The sequence below is a fragment of the Lathyrus oleraceus genome, chromosome 6 (genome assembly GCF_024323335.1).
Source record: "Lathyrus oleraceus cultivar Zhongwan6 chromosome 6, CAAS_Psat_ZW6_1.0, whole genome shotgun sequence".
NCBI classification, from domain to species: domain Eukaryota; kingdom Viridiplantae; phylum Streptophyta; class Magnoliopsida; order Fabales; family Fabaceae; genus Lathyrus; species Lathyrus oleraceus.
In genome coordinates, this window is record NC_066584.1 from 76,344,803 (window position 1) to 76,350,802 (window position 6,000).

Consider the following 6,000-nt stretch of genomic DNA (forward strand, 5'->3'; position numbering starts at 1 on the left):
ATTGGGTCCTCGGGCCTACGTATGCCCACTTGTTGAAGTGAGAAATCAAAAGTGGGTTTAAAATGTTTATTTGTTTTGTTGATTTTATTACCTTGAAGAAGGGTTTTCGATTGGGTCACCCTAAGGCTCAAACAAAAGGTTTGAATGCGTTGGATTGTTTTTAGGTTTTGATAAAGTGTTATTGATTTCGGATTGCACTAAAGACTATGGATAAAGGTGAATACCTCGAACTACCAAGCCAAACGTCTTGTGTTCGAAGAATTCAGAATGAGTGTAGGAAAACTCCAGTCTCATCCATTCTTTATCGCTTAAGGCTCGTGACGTACGCTCCTAATCGCCATTTATTGTGTTTTTGAATTTGATTTGGAAAAAGATCGCTTGACATTGGATCAAGGGTTTGCTTATTAAATTTGACTTGAGAATGGACCGCTTGACGTTGGATCAAGAGTTTGATTATCGATGATAAAAAGGTGAGTGGTCACTCCTAATGCTTAAGGAGTAGCTATAAAGCACTGAAAGGAAACAAGTAAAAGCTTACATCGGAAGGGGGGGGGGTACATGTAAAGTACAAGGGAGTGCGAAATAAAAATCATTCAAGTGAAAGCTAATTCTAAATTTTAAACTCTATCTAAACATGAATTAGAAACAAGGCTAACCACATGAAAAATAATAACTAGGTCAATTGGAAAATTCTATAAGTCCTACAACTAGGGGAGCATACAAAATTAGCATATTTCTGTCACTAAGGGTAAAATCGTCATTTCACAATTATGATTAATATTGAATTGAATTTCTATTTTATGAAAATCCTAATTAAAACAATTAAATTAACAATTCCAAGTATTCTGAGATTCTAAATCAACCTAAATTTAATATTTCAAATTAAACTCTAATTTTTAATCTGAAGTCTAATTGTCTAAACTTCTAATAATCATAATTATTTCTAATCCTACAGTTATTTGATTCTAATATTTCTATACACTAACCAAAATATTATTCTAACTCTAAATTTAATATTCCTAAAAAATCTAAAATTCTATTATCCTAATCTAATTAATATTCTAAATCAACATTCCTAATCAATCTCTAAAAAATCCTAATTAGCTTCTAAATTACCTAATTTATATATCCTAATTAACTAATGAACCAAACAGAAAAAAAAACAAGCCCAAAAAAAGCTGGGGAATGGACCTTGAAATTGATAGAGGGGTGCCGGACAACTGAATGGGGATGTATGAGGATAGAGGCCTGTTTGGGCCACAAGCCCAATATCTTACCAAGAAAAAAACGAATCCGCTCCAGTCAGATGAAATACCTAACAATTCTTCGTTTAAACCAGCACGTGGAGACAGCAGCGGAATGTTGAGGGCGGTAACGAGAAATCTTTCCCGTCGGCGCCGGAGAACCTCTTTCTGTGACAACCGCAAGCTATCATGATGTCACGCTTCGTTCACCGTCTGAATAGCTACGTTGAAACCTCGAATTCGCGTCCAACATTTGACACGGTGGCTCCCGGTGAGATGTTTCAATCTCCTCCTTCCGTCGTATTATTCAGATTTCTAAATCTGCTTCTCTTCTCGATCCACGTCTGAGCTTTCCTTTGTCAATCTCTTGTTTGGGATTTTGAAAGATCCAGCTCGTGAATTGTGACGTCGTTGTGAGATTTATAATGAGTTGTTATGGCTGGTGATTGAGAGATTGAAGCTGTTGAGAGAGAGTGAAATCAGAATTTTGCAGGTTGAACAAGTAGATTGAAACGAGAGCTTGAGAAAGAAATGCAGGGAGTGGCGGTGGTGAGACAAGGTAATGGTGATGGTGGTTTGGGGACTTGTGGTGGTTCAATGCCGATGGCGGTGCCGCGGTGGTTATGGAAGATCGAGGCGGTTAGGGAAAGAAACTGATTGAAGAAGATGATGAAGGTGAGGTTGAGAGAGTGAATGATGAGTCCTGAAATTATCCTCCTCTGATTTGAAGTGTGAATGTGGCTTTTATAGATTTCCGAATTTTCTTCTCCACTTCTTCTGTTAGGATCAGTTACAAGTTGCTGTGATTCTGTTAGGATTTTTTTTGCCTTATTTAGCAGCTAATTCTCCTGTTATTGATTTTGTGAGGTTGGTTAAGTTATGCAGGATTGTTGCAGTGTGTTCGGTTGTTACTGTACTTGAATTTGTGTCTTGGTGCAGTGTTTATAGCTTCAACTTTCAATTGCGTTTTGCAGTTTTGTGTGAAGCTTTTCCTGTGTTTTCACATCTTTGGTTTGATGAAGCTTTCGTACAGCCTGGACCTTGCCGTTTCGGTTGCAGTTTGGATCGTTGTACTGCGCTTGGCTTTTGGCAGTTGCTTGCGATTTTCTTTGGCAACAGCTGGTGTGTCACTGCCTAGAGTTGCGCTTCCGGCGTGTGTTCGCTTATGCATTTGGATTTGTTTTGCTGCATTTAGCAGATGTTGTTGTTACGGCGATGCCTCCGTTTGGTTGGCTTGGATGTAGCTCGTGTTAGCCGTAGCTTATTTTCCATTGCGTCCTTTTTTTAGCAGCTTTTTACATTGTTTTTTTTTTCAATTTATTTTTATTATTCTTTAATGTATATTAATAAAATGTAAAGTGGATATTTAATGATATTTGGATGATGGTTCCTAATGTAATGGATTTGGTTAATTGAACAAGGGCCTTAAAAATGGATTTGGATATTTGTTTTGAATTGGATTTAGGGTCCGTTTGTTTTGTTTTTGTTTTTAAATGATTTTTATAGTGTTATATATTTTGAGTTTTCAAAAAATCACTTAAATTTAAAGTTATTTCAAATAGCTTTTTATAAAAATCATTTTTAAGATATAACTTTTTGAAAAAACTGTGATTTTGACTATGTTTTGTTCTTCAATAATATATATTTATGTTATATAATAACAATTCAATCTTTTAATTCATAAAAAATAAATTTAGAAAAACTTGTAATATTTTAAAAAATATTTTTGTAGAATCCATTTTAAAAAATATAAAGAAAAAATCAATATTTTTAAAGCTAAAACAAACTGGCCATTAATTGGATATGGATATAGGAATTGGATATTGAATTATGGACATTAAATGGATAGTTGTTAAAAAAAAAATGGTCAAATGGATATTAAAATGAAATTGGATTTGAATATTTGAACTTGGTTAATTTGGTTTAAATGTGGGCTTAAAAAATAGATTCGGCCCATTAATAAAAATCAAGAAATTCTAATAATAAAAGAAATGTCACGATTAATTTGTACTTAAAAACAATGTTTTCTAAAATTTAATCGGCTAAAGAAAATGAAGAAATGGTTATGAAATCAAACTAATTCTCAAAAGTCAATTTGAATCTCAAGGACCAAGCTTTGAATTAAAATTCAATTTGAACCTTAAAAATTCACTTAAAACTTCTAGAATTAATTCGAAAATGACAGGACGATTACAGGTCACATGATTAAAGATTCGGAGATTGATGGTTGACTTTGGTCAATTGGTTGACCAAAAAGTCAACACAGGCAAAAAATGCGTACTTTCTCATGGACAAACGAATATGGATCATAATATCCTAAACCAAACGAATTATGTCAATGCCATGAATCAATTCAGGTGAATGTCGATCAAACAATTGTTCGCACACAAGATCCTTGAATAACATGAATCATGATTTCAATCCATATGATGTGCAATGCCATAAACTTCAATCCAACTCCGATTTTATCAACCACAAACCCTGAATCCATGATACCTGTCAGCAGATGTTAATCATGAATGAATGAATGCACATGAATGAGTATGAATGAGGTTAGATGGATATCAAGTTATAGTCAGACGAAAAAAGCGAAAAGGAGGGCAAATTTTGGGGTATGACAGCTGCCCCTATTTAATCTTCTCGGACCTGAAGGTATGAATAACAACTACTTTCAAACATTCATGGTAGGAGAGGATTAAATACTAAAATAACCAAGAAATTTGCCCGCAGGGAATGAATGAAATGAATGAGATATAGGGTAAAGGGTGTTGATGGAAAGTTATTCAAGGAGATATTTTATGAAGTCATGCATGCTATATGTAATATGCTACGTATGCTGATCTCTTTTTGTGTCTTTCTCCGTATTTCTCATTCTTCTCCTTGTCTCGCCTCCATTAATGAGTTTTGGCTTGAGATTGGTAATCAAGGTATTCTCGCAGGATTCTGCGAAGGTAAAAAGAACCAGGTGTTTGCAAAAGGCAAGTACCAGAGTAAAAAGAATTGGAATGAGATCCCTTGCAAAAGGCAAAGATACATCTTGCTAAAGGCAAGCAACTCAACTGAGAAGCGACCTTCTCTTGCAAAAGACAACAACGACTCCTTAGCAAGAGAAACGAAATCTTCAGACACGGTTAAGAAAAAGTGAACATACTTCTCACACAAAAGATGATGAGAATTTCTTAACAAAAGGTTAAGAAGGGGAGTTGAGGTCCACCTCGCTGGGAAAATATGATTTTCTCGCACAATAGGTAGCAATAACTCCATAGCACAAGAGAACGAGCCTTCCAAACAAAAGGTTAAGAAAAAAGATGGTCGGATTTCTTACAGGAAAGGTAGTGAGAACTCCTTAACAAAAGGTTAAGAAGGAAATAGGGGATACGATTCTCCTACAAAAGGTAACGGGAACTCTCGGACACCAGGTCGGCTGGGGATTCTCACACAAAAGGTAGTGAGAACTTCTTAACAAAAGGTTAAGAAGAAAGTTGAAGTCCACACAGATGAGTGATGGATACCGAAACAAACGAGTATCAATAATGGTTTAACAATACGGACGAGCATTAAGATTAACACAAACGGGTATGAAAAAGGATAACACAGACGAGTGTTGAAGATCTAGACACAAATGAGTAACATAGATCAACACGGACGAGCGTTAAGGATCCAAACAGACGAGTATGGAAAAAATAAGGTATCAACGCGGACGAGTACTAAAGATCAATACGGACGAGTATTGAAGAAAGAAGGCCAACACAGACGAGTGTGAAAATATGGTGACTTCACTAGGGATCAATACGAACGTGTATTGAAAAAGAAGACCAACACGGACGAGCGTTGAAGGTCAATACGGACGGGTATCGAAAATGGACTAACACAGACGAGTGTTGATGCCCAATACATACGAGTATGGAAAGGCAGTATCAACACGGACGGGCGTTGGAAAAAGGATCAACACGAACGAGTGTTGAAGAAAGATTCCAGAAGGAGGGGTCAACACGGACGAGTGTTGCCACTCAATACAGACGATTATTGAAAGAGAGCATCACACACAGATGAATGTTGAAGATCAAGAACAAAGCGGACGAGTGTTGGAAATCAATACAGACGGGTATTGAAAATGAAATGATCAACACGGACGAGTGTTGGAGATCAATACAGATGGGTATTGAAAGAAGGTAATAACACAGACGAGTGTTAAAGATCAATACGGACGGGTATTGAAGAAAGGTAACAACACGAATGAGTGTTGAAGATCAATACGGACGAGTATTGAAAATGAAATGATCAACACAGACGAGTGTTGGAGATCAATGCAAACGAGTATTGAAGAAAGAGGAATATAGGGACCTACCATGCAAAAGGCAGGGGACTACTTACGAAAGGTAAGCGTTTGTTTGAAGATTCCCAAGGTATTTGCAAAAGGCAACACAAAGGAGATATCTCGAAAACCTGCGGTGAATAACATTCCAAGGTTTCGTGATAACATTCTCACTAGGGAGGAAGAATGTCTCAATGGAGGATTCTTTTATGCTTTCGAGAAATAAGTTTATGCAGTTATGCATGTTTATCTTGCATGGCGTAATGCTCCACCTCGATGGAATGTGTTACGTGCTTTATGATGCGACGTGATGTAATGTATGATTGTTTATGCAAAACGAGGATGCAGTTTATGCAATGGTCTGGATGTATTTGGGTACACCAAGGGTGGTTGGGCTTTTGGTAAGGCCTTTTGTGGGGATCTGTCTTCAAAGGTTTATGA

General features: G+C 36.5%; 1 long non-coding RNA gene across 1 annotated transcript; it reads left to right on the top strand.

The window, feature by feature from the left end:
- The first annotated feature begins 1,252 nt into the window (after positions 1-1,252).
- LOC127096944 (uncharacterized) lies at positions 1,253-2,656 on the top strand. The gene is made up of 2 exons (XR_007792876.1): positions 1,253-1,919; positions 2,219-2,656. It is a non-coding gene; the product is annotated as an uncharacterized LOC127096944 (long non-coding RNA).
- Positions 2,657-6,000: the final 3,344 nt, after the last annotated feature.